Here is an 18,395-nt window from a genome sequence, read left to right as displayed (position 1 = left end):
GGGGTAATCTTCACTGATAAAATATTAACATTAAAACATTTACTGAAAATCTACTAGGCGAATAATACCAGGGAGAAATGGAGAGAGCACTCTATTCTTTGAATATTATGAAATATTCAGAACAGTGACTGCCCACTAGAGTTCCTGGTTCAAGAAGGTAGTTAGTAATGGGCAACCATGGGGGTTAAATAAATGAGCCAAAGATGGCCCCTGTATACTGGCCCTGCATTGTTTACTTCTTCACAGCAGGCCAAGATCATTAGTTCAAAAACCCACTGAGGGGCTTTCCTGGTGGCGCAGTGGTTGAAAGTCCGCCTGCCGATGCAGGGGACACGGGTTCGTGCCCCGGTCCGGGAGGAGAGAGGCCACAACAGTGAGAGGCCCGCATACCGCAAAAAAAACAAACAAACAAACCACTGAGGTGTCAAACTCAAATTTTTACACATCTGTTTGCTTTACATATAGCCAAAATAAGCTCATTTTTAGCCATTTAGAGCCCAACTGGTTCCCACATCCCATGAAACTGCACCCAACCATCTGCTAGCCACAGATAAAAGCCAGGACTATAAGACCCCAAGCCACTGCTACCCTTTGGAGGTCTCTGACATAGTGACTCCCTACTGTGCTGCTGAGCAATATATCACTTACACAGAGCTCCCTCTCCTATTACCCCCACCCCTCCCCAATTCCCTTACCCTCTTCCCCTTCTAGGTGACTGGCCCTTCACTCTAGTCTCTGGAAAGTCTCAGGCTGTGGGCAACTTGCCAAGCACGCAAAGTGCCTGTCAAAGTGCTACCCCAGTAAAGCTCCTCGTAGGTTACTGCCACCTTGCGGTGTATCTTTTTCCTTGATCAGTCCTGAAACCCCCAAATTCAATACAACAGGGCTGTTTTTGGTTTTGTTTTTCCTAAATTGCAAAAAGAGTTAAAGAAATTACACATTTACCTTCAACAAAACCCAGCAAACTACAAGATCACCAATCATACAATTAAGTAAGTTTAATATCTTTATTGCTTTTTTATTGTATAATCAGTGATGTAATCAAAATGAGAAAATTACTTAAATGCAGTTTGATAGAGTATTTCAAACATGCAATTTATGGGTGAAAATTAAGAAAAAAAGTATCTGATAGAATAAAAAATAAACACTGATCTAGAATATGGGAGGAAAGTGTGCAAAAATATGAAAGTACTGGCTTGACATTTCATAACTCAAATTTCATAGAAATGCCCAGGAAACTGGAAGGTAAGCTTCAATCTTTGCTTTCAATTAATTTTTGGTTAAAAAAACATATTGATAAATCTTTTATGAAATTACTAAGTTAAAAAGAATATTGTACCTCCTTAAAAAAGTAAGGTTACAGTAGTTTGTACGTGCTCATACGTTCAGTTTTCAATGAATAAACTGCCCCTTAACAATTATAAAATTAATGAGATGTACTATCACCTCCTGTACTTTTAGTTAACTTCTACTTATGTGTGGCCTCCCTAACTAGACTAGAAACTTCTTGAGGGCAAGGACCTTGTCTTATACTACTGTGTATCCCCTACAACAAATTCAGAGATTTATGTAGTGATAAAAACTCCCTGTATAGTGGCTTAATAATAAATAAAATCCTCTCTGCAAAAAAAAAAAAAAAAAAAATTGGTCTTACTCTTTTCTGATATTATCTTTAGCAACAGCAAGGTTCAAGACCTCATTTCTCATTTCGGAAGGCTGTTCCCACGACTGAGAAACAGCATCTTTTATCTTCTCTCCAGTGAGATTTCATGGTTGAAGACTGATGAAAAATAAAATCTGCTACTGAATGATGTTTCTGAATGTCATCCACAAAATACAGTCTCAAAAAAAGTCTTCACAACTGATGAGTCCTTTATATTATTTTGCAAGCTGAAGTCTCAGGTCTTGGATATCTAATAAAAAGTACACACTGTTATGCTGCTTCGGGGTGAACATGCTACCTTGTTTTAAGAACAAAAACAAACCTGAGTTTGATCACCTTGGGGATTAAAAACAAGCTAACCTATAAGGCATGACCTTTTGTCAATTAGTCCTTCAGTAAGGAATATTAAAGAGCTGCACCAGGCAGGAATCACTGAGCCAAAAAGTAGAACGAGATGGGGGAAACCTCCCAAACTGGGCGATGACAGCAGTCACTGCACTCGTCACACACACCCCCTTCCGCTTAGCACTGCAAAGCCCAAGAAGGGCGAGCCCCGGGCACCGGCAGCAGCCTGTAAATAACTGCACAGACGGCCACCACAGGGCCCCCATCCCTCCCAAATAACAGCACGTCACTTGCCGAGCAAACTGCTCACCTTAGGGATTCAGGACACCAGATTTGGCAATGGACGCCTGATCCTCAACACTAACAGCAGCAACAATAATAAAAATATTAATGATTGCAAATACTTAGTGCCTACTATACACCGGCACTTTCCAACAGGTTTACATATTATCATTTTATCTTCATAAGAGCCCGAAGAGGTAGGTTCTATTATTACCCCCTCTTACAGATGAGGAAACTGGCCCAGAAAGATTAAAGACGTTGCCTTGCGTCACACAGCCAATAAGCGGCGGAGACCAGATTTAAACCTTAACACGAGTACAACGGCTCAACCCCCCACAGAAGCGCACCCGGTGGCCCAGGCGTCTTCATTGCTCCGCAACCCAGCTCCTGAGAGTAACCTCAGGGATGTCCCGAGCCCCGTCGGAAGGTGCTCACACTGCCTGAGACCTTTCCTCACCTCACCTGGTATGTGAGCAGTCCCCCACCTCCTTCCGCGTACCCTCACCTGCAAACGTTGCCCCGCCGGCCCAACCTGGGAGCAGCGCCGAGTTATTTTCGTTTTCAAATTCAAACGGAACGCTGGGAGTGGGCGGAGCTTCCGGAACGACGCCCCGGAGCGCAGCCGGCTAGAGCTCTGGGCTTCCCTCCCACCCGCTCCCGGGACAAGCTTTCAAATTTGGGGGCGGGGCTCGGAATGCCGGGCGACCAATGGGCGGAAGCGGCCTGGTGAGCGGCCAGTGGGCGGAGTTTCCCTGGGGCTCTGCTTGCCGGGCTAGGTAGGGCGCTGCCTCGGGGCTGCGGTGGGTACCACCCTCTGTTGGCGGCGGCGCGGATCTCGGATTCCATCCTGGAGACAATAAAGACGTGGCGGAGGCCCCGAGGTGAGGTAGCTGCCACACTTAGCCCCGCGACTACACTAGGGACCAGCCAACGAATGGCAGGCCTTGTCCTTGCGGGCCGGAATAGGCTCCGCATCGGGAGAGTCACTTAGAATGAGCGCTGCCCGCACTCCGAGGGTCACTTCCTTCGCTGCATGATCCTACCTGTCGTCCACAGCGGCCCTCGTGGACGAGATACATTTTTCCCAGAAAAGATTTTCAAAAGCATTCTTTCTCTTTTTGTTTTTGCCATTCTGAAAATATAATGCAACTACCGGCGTGAGGCGCTGTACTGTGACATTCTATCTTCCATGCATAGGCAAGGTCTTTGCTGTGCCCGAAATGTAAGTGCCAGTACATCTTATCTGCTTCTTTTAAAGTGATCCTCTTCTTTTGATGCGGTGTTATTACAGTCATATGACAAGTATTTACTACTTAGGCCATCTCTCCCTGCTGTACTTCATTTTAAAGAAAAGTAACTGCTAACGTTAATTGAGCATTTACCTTGGCCAGTCATGGTGCTAAACTTTTAAAACTGATTGTCGTACTGATCCTGAGAACAACCCTGTGAGGTAGGTACTGTTATTATGCCCCTTTTATAGGTTTCGAGGAAACTGAGTTCATATGATTAAGTAATTTGCTCAAAGGCATACAGCTATTAATGGTGGAACTGGGATTTTAAACTCAGCTGAATGACTTCAAGACCCACCCTCTCACATGTGATCTTATTTTTGACTCTTTTACTTGGTTAGTAGCATTTGTAGAATAGTACCTGGTTTGATGAGCTTACTGTCTTCCTTTTCTTATTCTATATTTATATTTCCCATAACCTCCCCCTTCCTTCTCTAACTTCCCACTGCCTGCTTATTCAGTTTGCCTTCTTTATCCACAAAAAAATCATATTTGTGGTGAGCTAGTTTGGAGTAGAGAAGAGGATGCAGGACCAGGAGTAAAAATGAACAGAGAAAGTAGGTGTGAAAGGGAAGAAAGGAGGGAAGATAGAATAAAACTGTGCTTTACTGTTCCGGCTGGAACTTAAGTCTTTAGGGGCCGCTGTGTCAAAGTCTCCATTTCTCCCTCAGGCACTTCTACCCCTAAATCTGCCCTTCCTGCCGTACCTCATAATGCCTTTATTGATTTACTAGCTGTTACTGATTTCCAGCTCCAGGTGCTACATTTATTTATGTTCAATAGATATTTATTGAAAACCTTCTATGTGCCAAACACTAGGCTAGGAGTCAGTTGAAACAGTGGAGGAGAGCTAGCAAAACAGACCCTAACCCTCCAGGAGCTTATATTCTAATAATTGAGAAAAAATTGCAAAGACAAATTATTGAGAAATTACAACTGTACTGAGTGGTTTGAAAGAAATGTTTAGAGCTGAAAGACTATGTCACAGGGGAACCTGAGCAAATAATGTTTGATCTGGATCTCCAAGGGTCATTCGGCGTTAACTAGGTTTAAAAAAGAGAGGAGGGCTTCCCTGGTGGCGCAGTGGTTGAGAGTACGCCTGCCGATGCTGGAGACGCGGGTTCATTCCCCGGTCCGGGAGGATCCCACATGCCGCGGAGCGGCTGGTCCCGTGAGCCATGGCCGCTGAGCCTGCGCGTCCGGAGCCTGTGCTCCGCAGCGGTAGAGGCCACAGCAGTGAGAGGCCCGCGTACCGCAAAAAAAAAAAAAAAAAAAAGAGACGAGTAAGCACTCCAGGCATAAGGACTGTAATACCAGGCACAGGGGCAGGATAAATACTATACAAAATCCAATGGATTCTCTGTCTTATTTTATTCTAGCTCCCAGAAGCATTCCACACAGTTTGTTTTATCCACACAGTTAAATGTTTCAGCCTTGAAACTTCACTTGGCCTCTGGGTCAGCAAAAGGTCATTCTCTCCTTGTTTACTCTTAACCTTACCAGCTGCCCAGCTTAGTCTTCTTTTCTGTCTCTTCTGCCTAAACTCTAAATTATGGGAATCCTCAGAGCTTGGTTTTGAGCTTCCCCTCTCCCCCACCTTTTTCTCTCCTCTACAGTATTCCTCTTGGCAAACTCATCAACTCCCATGGATTTAAATATCTTTATACTGATAACTCCTAAATTCCTTATCCTCCCCAGACCTCTCCTCTGAACTTCAACCAAAAGCAGATATCTCATTATCCACTTATCATCTCCACTTGGATGTATAACTTAACATATTCAGTATGGGACCTTGATTTTTCATTCCAAAACTTAAAGCCTCTCCTCCCAAATCTCTGTCTCTGTAAACAACACCACCATGTATCTACCCAGTTACTCATGAGAAAGAATCATTTTTGAGTCCTCCTTTTTCCCCACCACTCTCATCCAGCTCATAAGTGTATCTGTTGTACGTTTGTGTTATAAGTGAAATAAATACTCCTTTCCCTTTTCATTGCTCCGACCACTGCAGCCTCCCATCTGTCTACCTGCTTCAGGTCCTGTTCTCCATTCTTTATAGGGCAACGAAACCAATCTTAAAATGGAAATGATCATGTCAGTCCCTAGCTTAAAGCCCTTCAATGCATTTTTAGAATAAAATAATATTTATATGGTTCAGTGAAGAAAAAGTGCAAAAGAATATACAAAGTATGCTAACTTTTGTGTAAGCAAGAAGGAGAAATGAGAGTCTACATACTTATATGTATGTATACCACACACCCATTTTTGGCCTATTTTTGAAGATAGAAATACAAAAACTATAAAACAGAAAATTAGTTGAAAATGGTTATCTATAGGAGATGGGAATATTTTGCAGGGATTAGTGATAGGAGTGTGGCTCTCTGAATAAACTTCTTTTTTAAAAAAAGAGGACTTCCCTGGTGGCGTGGTGGTTAAGAATCCACCTGCCAATGCAGGGGACATGGGTTCGATCCCTGGTCCGGGAAGATCCCACATGCCACAAAGCAGCTAAGCTCATGCACCACAACTACTGAGCCTGCTCTCTAGAGCCCACAAGCCACAACTACTGAGCACATGTGCCACAACTACTGAAGCCCGTGTGCCTAGACCCTGTGCTCCAAAACAAGAGAAGCCACTGCAGTGAGAAGCCCAAGCACTGCAACGAAGAGTAGCACCTGCTCACCACAACTAGAGAAAGCCCACGTGCAACAACGAAGACCCAATGCAGTCAAAAATAAATAAAATAAATTAAAAAAAAAGAGTTTTGCCTTTTCAAAAAAGTAAATCTAAAACAATGGAAATAAAAGCAAGCCCTAAAATTTAACACGGAGAAAGAGATGAACTTACCTGTATATCAAATTGTCAGCATAGCCACACAGAGAAAAAGAACTTCTTCAATTAACTTGAGCGTAGTACTCTATATACTGGAGTTAGGAGTTGTGGGATCCAATGTAAGAGCAAAAGAAATGTAAAGACATCAATAACTTGGTTTAGTAGGTTTGATGTTTAAAGTGGTATTGGTTTAGTAATCTTGAATCTATTATACATGTGTTATAGGAAAAAGCAAAGGAGTAAATATATTCATGTTGTTTGGTACCAGGGTTCTCACTGTGGGAGAAGGGAAATAACAAATATGGTATGATAGAAAGTAAGGAAGAACCCCAGGATGATAGATTTGAGTTGGTAGTAGAATGACATTATTATTATTTTATCTAAATTGGGTCCACTGAGAGGGCCTGAAGGTCTGGAAGCCCTGGCACCCCAGTAACAATGAGCACCCCTGGGACCAAGCCACACAAATGGTTTCTAAATACCACTTATCACTAAAAGGAACCAGTACTCCTTGGAGAAAAGGCTGATTCCAGGACTGGAGCAGGGAAATTATAAAATGAGCCTAGAACATTCTTGTCAGAAAGCAAAGAAGTCCTTAGAGATTAATAGGGTCATTCCAAAAGGACACTGGATCTGGCCTAAAGCGGCTTCCACTAACCATGCTTGGAACAATTTGAACCTCAAAAAGAATAAGAATAATGATGGTAATAGATTAAAACAGGTTTAATTTTTTTTTTTTTTTTTTTTTTTTTGCGGTACATGGGCCTCTCACTGTTGTGGCCTCTCCTGTTGCGGAGCACAGGCTCCGGACACGCAGGCTCAGCGGCCATGGCTCACGGGCCCAGCCACTCCGCGGCATGTGGGATCTTCCCGGACCGGGGCACGAACCCGTGTCCCCTGCATCGGCAGGCGGACTCTCAACCACTGTGCCACCAGGGAAGCCCAGGTTTAATTTTTTAAGTCCTCTTCGTTAGCGGGGTGGATGGGGGAGAAAAGGACTAACAATGAAAAGCTCTTCTTTACACAAGAATGCCAGTTAATGAATGCAAAAAGAATAATAAAATATTCCCCATATTGCAACTCCCATTGTAAAAATTGACATAGATAAAGCTTATCAAAGAATACTAAAACAATGGATAAAGGATGCTAAACCATTGGCTAAAAGGTTGTTGGGGAGCAGGATATTAACACTATCTCAAAGAATCACCCTAGAGATTAACTCTTAATTAGGGGAAAAGGTAACTTTACAATGTAGAGATTTATTTATGAGACATACCTTAATCAAGTGAGGAAACAACATCACCAGTAATGGGACTGTCTATCACCTGGTACTATTTGTGCCAGCAATGTTTAACCTGAATCTAATCATGAGGAAACAATCAGAAGGTAGAGCATCTTACAAGACAACAGACCCAGGCTCTTCAAAAATGTCAGTGTTTGGGAAAGAGAAAATCAAAAGGTGGTGGATTGCTTTAGTCAGGAGAGAGGTGTTGCTAAATGAAATTCATGAATCTTGATTGGTTCATAGATCTTTTAAAAAGTAACTGCAAAAAACAATTTGTGGACAATTGTGGAAATACAAATATGGACCACAACGTAGATGATACTGAATCAGTATTAAATTTTGGACGTGTGATAATTTGTGACTATGTAGAAGCATGTCTTTGTTTTGGGAATATGTTTGCTTCAGTATTTAGCAGCAAAGTGTCACAGTGTCTGCAACTACTTACCTTCAGAAGATTTGGGGAAAAAATAAAACAAAAACAAAATAGAAAGATGTTAGGGAGAACAAAAGAACAGAGAAAATAGAACCAAAAAAGCAAATGTGGCAAAATGTTAATAATTTGTGGATCTAAATAAAGGGTATAACGATGTACATTGTGCCACTCTTTCAACTTTTCAAAACAGCTTGGAGCTTTTCTAAAATAAAAAGAAGAGGGAAAAAACTTCCTGATTCTTTACAATGGCCTACCAGGCCCCACAGGACCAGGCGCCAGCCAATCTCACTCCCCACTTTCTTACCTTTGTGCAGTGAGTTGATCTACTCTGGGTACCGCAAACACACCAGCTGTTTCCAGCATATGTGAACTTTGCATGGGTTCTGTCCACCTGAATTCTCTCCTCCCCATTCATCATGTGGCTCACTTCTCTTCCTCCTTTACATCTCATCTATATAATGTTACCTGCTTAGAGAAGATTTTCTGTCCATCTTATCTAAAATGACCCTCTTTTTATTTGCGGGCTCGATTCCATTTTCCTGCTTTTTACAACCAGCAATTATTATATTTTTTATAATAATTATTATATGTCTGTTTTTTGTTGCCATTGTTGTTCTCCCACCTCCTAAAGGTAAGTTCTATGAGTACAAAAACTGTGTTTCTCTCTGTCACTGATGTATCCTCAATGACTCCATAAATACATGGTGATCAAATAAATATTTGCTGAACAATGAACGAAGGCTGATGTGCCTGGGGTGGGTAGATACCACGGAGAGGGATGGGCCAAGGCTAGATCCCACAAGACTTAGCTCAGTTACTGATTTGTGTCCTTATTCTAAGAACAATGAGAAATCAATGGACTGCTGTAAGCGTGAGCACCATACAATACGATTTGCCTCTGTGTTTTGAAAAGGTTAATCTGGAGCAGAGAATAGAGGCAACCAAGGAGAATGCCATTGAACCAGCTAGGAGGCTATTGCAGGCATCCCAGCAAGAGGTGACAATAATGTGGACTTGGGAGATGCCTGAGCAGATGCAGAAGACTGGACGGATTTCAGAGGTACTTTTTTCCTACGTTTTCCATTTCAGCACCAGACACTGGGTTTTCCCTTAGAAACATAGAGCCAGCTTGACTGGGAGATGCTTAAGATTCAGTCCCCATTCCAAATAATTCTCTTGAAGTGAACATTAGCATAAGATGAAAAAATTGTTAAGTTACGTCAAGCCGATGGTCACAGCGTCTACTGGTAGTAATAGCTAACTTTTTATGTGCCAGATGCTATTCTAAGCACTTTACACTCATTCAATCCTACATACCCTATATTTTGTTATTAGTATCCTGCATTTAACTGAGGAGAAAACTGAGACATGGCACTATTGAGGAGTAGTAAAGGTATCTGCTACGTGGAGGTGTTAGGTTTAGTTCAGGTAATGTTTGTAAAGTACTTATAAAAGTGGCTGGCACATGTTAAATAATAATTTGTTGTATAAACAGTAAACAATGGAATTGGAATTGGAATCTGGGTAGTTTGGCTGTAGAGTCTGTGCAATTAACCACTGCATTCTACTGCCTCTTAAAGTTTGGACTGAACACCCTTGGAATTCTATTAAAAAGACTGAGTGCCTAGCTCCTGCTGCAAAGCCACCTTCAAACGCAGGACAAACAGTTTTACAATCCCAAAACTCGATATGTATTGATTACAAAGATTTGAATAACAGGTTCAATGAACATTTATCGAGCACCCATTATGCAGCAGGTATCTCTACCCTTAAGACGTCTTCAGTTTAGAGCAAGCCTTTCTCAGTCTGAGATTTCAAGAGTTAATCCCTAAGGCACCCACTGTATGTAATGCATTAATTTCACTCCTGTGTCTAGAACGGTATTACTTCTGTACCATCCTGAGAAAATTGGAAAAATAGTGACACAAATAATTCTTTTATGTCCTGTGGTTTATATAGGGAACGAAATGCACAATTTCAAAACAGTATGACAAATGTTATGGTAGAAGTGTACAAGGAGTAATAGCTGCAGAATGAGTATGATTTAAGAGTGACACCTCTGAAGTTAGGCAGATCTGAATTTGAATATAAGCTCAGCCACTTACAGGAAGTGACCTCAGGAAAGATATTTAACTTCTTAAAGTCCCATAAAGGTGTGAGGATTAAAATAGCATTTGTGAGTTATTTAGTAAAGTCCTGACGCATCGTGTGTTTCATTATGGTGGTTATTTTCATCGTCTGCTTATTAAGTCACTGGAATGCAAGCTCATGAATGTCTGTCTAGGACCACTGTAGCCCTGACACCTAGAACAGTGCCTTGCATATAACAGCCATTGGATAAATATTTTTTGTATTTAATTAATAAATGGCATCCAGCAAGGAAGATCTCATAAAGTGGCATGTAGGCTAAAATGAATGAATGGGATTTGCCAGTGAATTGCAGAGGGAAGCCCTTCCCGGCAATGAAAACATATGAGGCAATGAGAAAAAAGACAAGAGCACACAAAAGTTTACAAAAACTGTAAGTACATAGTTCTGTAAAACTGTGAGTATAGCGAAAGTGGATAATGTCAGGAGATGAAAAAGGTAGGTGGGACCTAGAGCATGAAGAGCCTTGTATAACTGCTAAAAAGAGTTGAACTACTAGAGTTTATAGGGCATAGGAGGCTGTGCCCAGCAGAGACATGGAGGGAAAAGTGGAGGAAGAGAAGCAGCAGAAAGAATTAGGTCTATAATATCTCAGTCTCATGATCTGGGAGTCAAGATGTGAAGGACAAGACATAGAAGTTTATTATTTATAGGTGCAAAGGTAACCAGTAGAGGCAGAAAAATAACCATAATTCTCTTGGCTAAATGCTTCTCTGTCATTGTAGGAAGTAAATAGATAATATCTATAATTGATACATGAAGAGATAACATTAGGAGCATGCTATATTCAAAGATATGTCAAAAGAACCAAAAGTAAATTATAAGGGTGATTGCTTCTGGGAAGCAGGGCTGGAGTTGTGGGGAGAGGAAGCTTTTCGTTATAAACTTTTTTAAAATTTGTAGTAAACATTTTCTAATGTAATGTGTCAGAGCAAAGACACATTTCTTTATTAAGCACTTACTCTGTGTCAGCTGTAAGACCCCATCATCTTAGTGAAGGAGGCTCCCCACTCCTGAGTCTGCAGAGGTTGCATCTTTTGCCATCTTTCTAAAATATGCTAAACTACTATGTGCCTGAGAGCTTCTGCACTTTATGTTCCCTCTATCTGTTCCTTCCAAATGTCTCTGCATGACTAAGTCCACCTCATTATTCAATGTTACCCTCCCCAAAGAGGCTGTCTTTGCCCACCTTCCCTGCAGTTGCTCCCTTCACCCTCCAACCAGTCACTTTCAATCCAGTTGGCCTCCTTTACTTTCTTCCTGACACTTACAATAACTGAAATTACCTTATTTATCTGTTTACACTATGTCTTCCCCCACCACAGTGCAAGCTTATGAGACAGAGACCTCATCCATCTTGTTTACTATGTCCCTAGTACCTAGGACAGTGCATGGCACATAGTAGGTGCTCAATAAATATTCATTAGGTATTCAATAAAATTTTATTAATTGGATGTATAGATGAATTAGTACTGTGCATTTTCCTATATGCCATCTCATTTAGTCTTAAGACCCTAATACTTCTCCAGTATAAATATATACATGTAAATATATATACACACACACATACACCAGAGGTGGGTTTCCCAGTCCAGACTCTTCCAAGTGCCAAAACTGTGGCTTCTCTTTCTTCTTCATTTTCGATGTCCTCTGGTGGTGAAGGATCTCACACTATTTTGAAAAGATGTTTTGTGTCCTGTTAACAAGGGTAAAATTAACAGACAGCAGTTCACGTGGGCGGCTACCAAAGTCGTAGGACACAGGTGGACATCCTTCACCTGGATGAGCTAAGAGGCCGAGCGCAGGTGCTGTGATGACCTGACAGTGATGACAGTAGCACCTGTGGCTCTTCTACACAAAGAGGCATGCTCACTTGAATGGTGGGGATGGGCTGCAGTCACTGGCCTCCCTTCCACATAGCTCTCCAGGGTTGGTCAGCAACCATCTCACATGGGCTCCCTCCCCACTCTGCCCTTTTGTGGAAGTCAGTCAATTGAATATTAAATGTCTCTTTCTCTTTGAATCCATGATCTAACAATCTCAGTTGTCCACAAGTCAACATGGATACATGTAACTACACGGAAGTGTGGGGCAAGAAAGAAAAACACAGCATTAATATTTCAGGACCTTTTCTCACTGCAAGTATGAAAAACCACAACATTCTGTTACCAAAATGGAAATATTTAAAACCAAAATAGTACTATTTATACATCATATCTTGCATTGTTTTATAAATAGCACAAGGCAGTGCTAGTGGACCTCACATACATATTTTTTAACAACAATTATAGCCTTTCTGGTCAACTTTTGTATTCTAAAGACTTCTGTTTCTGATGAGCTATTTCAAGATTCTAGCTTCCTCAGAAGGAGGAAGCAGGATCGTGCCAATGTCATCTTTTTATTTTAGAAAAGATTATCTTTATTATATGCTTTTCAGATTTCAATTACTGAGAGAATAATGATGTCATGAATAGTTTGATTATCTTTTGGTTGAGGGAAGCCAATGAATTACTGTAATTAATTGATACATAATGAGACCAATTTTAGTAAATCCCTCAAAACATACAATCTTTGCTCTTTGCCAACAGAGCCTTAATGATATTGGGGGGAAGAAGGGAAACGAGAAAGGGGAGAAAGAGGAAATGCGTATTTGGATACTTTTGTTTTCAGTCATCTAAAAGAATATTTCTGAGTCTTTAGTCACAGAGTTATAGAATATTAGAGACGTAAAGGGGCCTGCAAATTTATACGTTTATACAGTAAAGGGACCTGCAAATTTATACATTTATACAGTATTTTTTACAAACTTATCACATGTTTTAAATATAGTTGTGTCAAAACTTAAAGCTTTCCTTCATTGAATGCGTGGAAAGTGGTCCTATCCTGTGGTCAACCAGACCACAAATGACAAAGCCATATGACCTAATTGACAATGCCAGTCCTCATTTGCAAGCTACTCACTAAAATCCGACTTATTTTCTGTCAAAAAAAGTCTTATTTTATTTTTCAGTTCAGATGTGTTAATATTTCTTTTAAGGAATAGTATCAAAAACACTGAGAAGTAAGTTATAGAATCCATGCTGTACAATATATTTCTAAAAGCAATCAAGATTAAAATGATACAACTCTCATATAATTAATTTTACATTAGTTCATTGAAACAAAGTAATACATTTTTCATTACTTAATTGCAGTAATACAATGTAGTACCCAGCTAAGAGTAGAAGTTATATATGAATCAAGACCTATGAGAGCAGGTATGATATTCTTTAGGAAATGTACAATACATGATTCAAAATCTGAAATGCTTAATAAAAGTATACACTGTTTATATTAATCAGGGTAATTAAAGCTAGCCGCTGTAAAAAAAAGATAACTCCACACTGTTTTTCTTTCTTAATTTTTTTTTAAATAAATTTATTTATTTTATTTTTGCTGCTGCTCGCATGCTTTCTCTAGTTACGGCGAGCGGGGGCTACCCTTCACTGCGGTGCACGGGCTTCTCATTGTGGTGGCTTCTCTTGTTGCAGAGCATGGGCTCTAGGCACACGGGCTTCAGTAGTTGTGGCACGCGGGCTCAGTAGTTGTGGTCGCGTGCTCTAGAGCGCAGGCTCAGTAGTTGTGGAGCACGGGCTTAGTTGCTCTGTGGCATGTGGGATCTTCCTGGACCAGGGCTCGAACCCGTGTCCCCTGTACTGGCAGGCGGATTCTTAACCACTGCACCACCAGGGAAGCCCCACACTGTTTTATTTGTCATTCATTTCATAGCCCCAGTGAAAGTAGGGTGACTCCGGGGCAGCTGTCTTTAAAATAGCAGCTTGTTTCCTTTCATCTGGTAATCTGCAATATTGAACTCCATGGGCCCAGAAGAAGGGAAAGAGAGCTTGAATAATGGTGCTGGGGGAGTTTATAACGAGGCCTGGAAAGTGGTGTCCATTACTTCTGCTCATGTTCCTGTGATAGGAACCCAGGCATGTGGCCTCAATCTAACTGCAGGGGAGAAAGGGAAATGTGGTTTTCCTGCACACTCAGGAAGAAGCAGCCCAGCTGATGAGCACATAGCCCATCCCTGTCACATAGCTAATAACTAATTGGTCCAGCAGCTAGCAAATTCACGTGTTGTTATTAGGAGATAGTAAAAAGTAAATAATTCAGAAGATGAAATAAAATGGGAGTGTACTATAATCAGAATAAATATCTCATGATCTAGATTTGATGAAATAGGGTTTAGCTCCCTTATTGGATGATATACAACTAATCTGAGAAAAATCTTGTAAAAATCTTACCTGTGGGTGTTAATCAGTATCTTTAAAAAGTTAGTATTCCTAAAAAAATCCAGTTACACTGAAAAATAATCGGCATCGCTACCACCACCGTTCATAGGCTATTTGAAGGTGCTTTCCTTTCTAGCTAATGACAAGTGCCAGGATGAGTATTTTTGAAATATCTGAAAAGAATTGCTTTCCTTTAAAAAATTTTTTCAGCTGTGTTTGCTTTGCTCTCATAGAATTTTCAAGGACATTGCATTCTTTGATTGCAGTCCAAAAAGGGCAGAAGTACAGTCACCCCCACTACCCATTCTGATTTAATTCAGAATATCCCAACATCAGCCCAAATACCCTGGTTCTAAAGCAACATTTTGCTCTTATCAGAAATATGTATAAGGAAGACAGGCATGGGGCAGTTTTTTTATGTGCTTTGATTAATTATTCAAGGAGGCTTCCCCAGTCATTTGAATTGTCCCTTTCTTAGGTAACCAGGAGATTTTTACATCTTGGGACAATGCACCATAAGAAGATTCCAGATAAGTGAGTGTATGCCTTTCTTTTCTAAAGTAGGAGAATGGACCATAGTAAAGGGAGAGGTGGGAACATAGAATGTATGCTCAAGACAGAGGAAAGAGTATGTTTAAGCTGGGGGAAAAATAAATAGGGCTTTATGGTCAAGTAGACATGTCAATTCCAGGCTCTGTCACTTAGAAGTTTGTGACACTGGACGAGGTCAACGGACCTTTCTGAGTCTGATGCTTCTTTCTTTCTTTTTTTTTTGTTATTGGAGTATAGTTGCTTTACAGTGTTGTGTTAGTTACTGCTGTACAGCGAAGTGAATCAGCTCTATGTATACATAAACCCCCTCCCTCTTGGACCTCCCTCCCACTCCTCCCCCCATCCCACCCGTCTAGGTCATCAAACGCCAGCTTCTCTTGGGTACAGAAGGTACCAGTAAATGGTAGTTCTTATTACAATCTTACAGGAGAGACCCATGTAGAAAAATAACATGAGCATGGCCTAGATCATAACAAATATGATCTTCTCCTCTCCTGAGGGAGAGAATCCTCATTGGCTTTTATACATTTCTCACATTTATTTACTAGATTTTAAACACTTCTGGGTTTACAGGAACTGTGCTTTACTCATTTTTGTAAACTCCTCAGTCCTAAGGACTGCTCTTGCACCTAATGGAAAAAGACGAAAGACTTGGGACTGAATCGACCATCTTCAGTTCATATTAGATGTTCGATGAAGATCTGAACAAATATGATGAGAGGATGAGAAGAATGAGGGAGAAAAGCTGGCTCTCCAAAAAGAACTCATAAAATCACACATGATGTAGGGCCCAAACCACAAACACTTAAAAGGCATTCAAAATTCTAATGAATTATTTCTAAGTTGAAGGAAATATTTCAGTAGAATGTCTAAAATACGTTTTTAATTCTGAACTTGATTAACAATAATTCTGAGCACAGTTGGGATGTACAATTTGTGGAGATGTTAAAAAAAAAAAAACCATTCAAATGAGTGGATATTTAGGGGATATTTGTAGGAGTGTTTGGGACAGATCCGAAATGGGTTGTTTTATTTCATTTGTTCTGATTACTCATTGTGGGGCAATAAGTAACTAGGCAGATTAAGTACCAAACAGATCATTTGGGACAAAAAGAAACATCTATATTCAATGACTATAAATTTAGCCTATCCGGCCTCTTCTTGCCACATCTTCACACTATCCAGCATGGGGCTCAACTACTGGCTGTGTCAGTCAACCAAGAGTATCAGGTTCCTTTGCTAAAAAATATGCCGACTCAAATCATCTTGGCACACAATACCAAAAAAATTTCTTTGTCCAATAAAGTGACCAAATTTTAGGAGACTGACTAGAAACAGAAAAGCAAGTTACTAATGGAGCTTTTCTGAAATGTTACCATCAAGTGTCTAGACGTGATCTGGGGTTTGTTTGTTTGTTTGTTTTTATATTCATTCTAAGAAGCACCCATGGGGCCTTTCATTGGAGGTGTCATATCTGTCATTGACAATGAGCTGTTTTATGCTGTTGTTTTTTGAATATTTCCTCTTCTCCGTTCCCTCCATTCTTTCCTTCTGGGACTCCTCTTTGTTTTTCTTCAAATGTTTGGTGATTCTCGGTTGTCCTTCTGTTTGCATTTTCAGTTGTCTCTTAGACTTTCCTGTATGTCTGAGTGCTTATCTGTTCAATGTTTCTGCTTCCTGTGGTTATAGGGGAGAGGCAGGACATGCTACCAGACTGAGTGGATCAGTAGCTCGTCTTCTGGGCACGGGAACTCCCACTTTCTTTTGGGGTACACACACCTCTTGGTTACTATCCTGCTTATAATGCCCTGGGAGTCCCATTGGAATTGCCTTTGCTGTTTGCTGCATAGCACAGGTGGAAGGAGAAGGAGAACTGCCTGATTGTTCCTACTGCTGTAATGCTACCAAAATCACACTGAATGTTCGTTTGGGACTGCCTCCCGTCCCTGTATTCACTTTCTCCAAGCTTGGAGCAGTACTGAAACCTGACTCACAACTTACAGGTGCCCTCTTCTTCAGTGTTGGGCGGTGGATCCCTCCTTCAGTGTTATCCCAGTTCTACTTTCTGTCTTTCAGCAATTTCTGCAGAAACTTTGATCCATTTAGAGCAATTCATCTTGTAAATCAACATGACCTCCAAATATCTATATATCTACATATATATATATATATATCTTTTAGGTTAGTTTTAGGGTTTAGATCAGGGAGGAAGGCTGGTTGAACATGTGTTCGTTAATATTGCCATATTGATCCAATATCTCTGTAGAAGTTTTCCAACATTTTTAAGAGACATACTACTTTTCAAACAAGATCTCATGTAGAGGATCAACATATTAAACAGGTAAAAGCAAAACTGATCTAGTTGAAGTAGAGGAAACAGCCCTGCATGTGAACTCATTGGTCTCCCTTTGGCTCTTCACTGCAGTTCCTGAGACCCTCAGGAACTTGGGGTTGGAATGGAATCCAACCCTAAGATTCTGTGGAATCTAAGATTCTAAGAGTCTATGGAATCTTAGAGCTCTGCAGAACAGATGAAAAACCATTGACAAGATTTATAGTCCAGGAATGCCTGGCCCATTATAGGTTCTTAATAAATACTAGCTATCATTATGGATAAAGAAGATGTGCTGTGCGGATGGAATGGAATACTACTCAGCCATAAAAAAGAATGAAAATTTGCCATTTGCAACCACGTGGATGAGCCTAGAGGGTATTAGGTTAGTGAAATAAGTCAGACAGAGAAAGACAAATACTGTATTATATCACTTATATGTGGAATCTGAAAAATGAAACAAACTAGTGAATATAACAAAAAAGAAACAGACTCACATATATAAGGAAAAAACTAGTGGTTACCAGTGAGGAGAGGGAAGGGGAGAGGGACAAGACAGGGGTAGAGGAGTAAGAGATACAAACTACTGTGTATAAAATAAATAAGCTACAAGGATATATTGTACAGCACAGGAACTATAGCCAATATTTTATAATAACTATAAATGGAGTATAATCTTTAAAAATTATGAATCACTGTACTGTATACCTGAAACGTATAATATTGTAAATCAACTTATACCTCAGTAAAAAAAAGTCCCCAATTAATAGACAAAAAAAAAAAAGTAACTATCACTATTATTACTGTTAAAAACATTGCCCCTCTACCTTCCCTAGCCCAAGGCCTTCCGTAGGTCCCCATACCAACTTCTGCCATTCATTCTGGCAGTCCCATCTTGGAGAGAAGGAAAAAAATTTTTTTAGAGAATCAACAGCAGTTGAGCACCTACTAAATATACCC

General features: G+C 40.6%; 2 protein-coding genes across 8 annotated transcripts in view; one reads left to right on the top strand and one right to left on the bottom strand.

The window, feature by feature from the left end:
- The window catches only part of KIF20B (kinesin family member 20B), a 74,738-nt gene extending 71,903 nt beyond the window's left edge, over positions 1–2,835 (bottom strand). For 4 of the 5 annotated variants that reach the window (XM_082673318.1, XM_082673320.1, XM_082673321.1 and 1 more), the window contains exon 1: positions 2,753–2,803. The gene's annotated coding sequence lies outside the window, so the exon portion shown is untranslated. Of the gene's footprint in view, positions 1–2,752 lie in introns of all 5 variants that reach the window. The other variant, XM_082673319.1, reaches the window with a different exon arrangement.
- The window catches only part of PANK1 (pantothenate kinase 1), a 111,762-nt gene continuing 96,005 nt past the window's right edge, over positions 2,639–18,395 (top strand). Inside the window, exons 1-3 of one of the 3 annotated variants that reach the window (XM_082673326.1) lie at positions 3,070–3,171; positions 3,488–3,512; positions 9,043–9,189. The gene's annotated coding sequence lies outside the window, so the exon portion shown is untranslated. Of the gene's footprint in view, positions 2,756–3,069; positions 3,172–3,383; positions 3,513–9,042; positions 9,190–18,395 lie in introns of those variants that run through there. The other 2 variants (XM_082673328.1, XM_082673327.1) reach the window with 2 other exon arrangements.

Source organism: Grampus griseus (genome assembly GCF_964374135.1).
Source record: "Grampus griseus genome assembly, chromosome: 16".
Taxonomy (NCBI): domain Eukaryota; kingdom Metazoa; phylum Chordata; class Mammalia; order Artiodactyla; family Delphinidae; genus Grampus; species Grampus griseus.
This window is presented reverse-complemented; position numbering and strand designations above follow the sequence as displayed.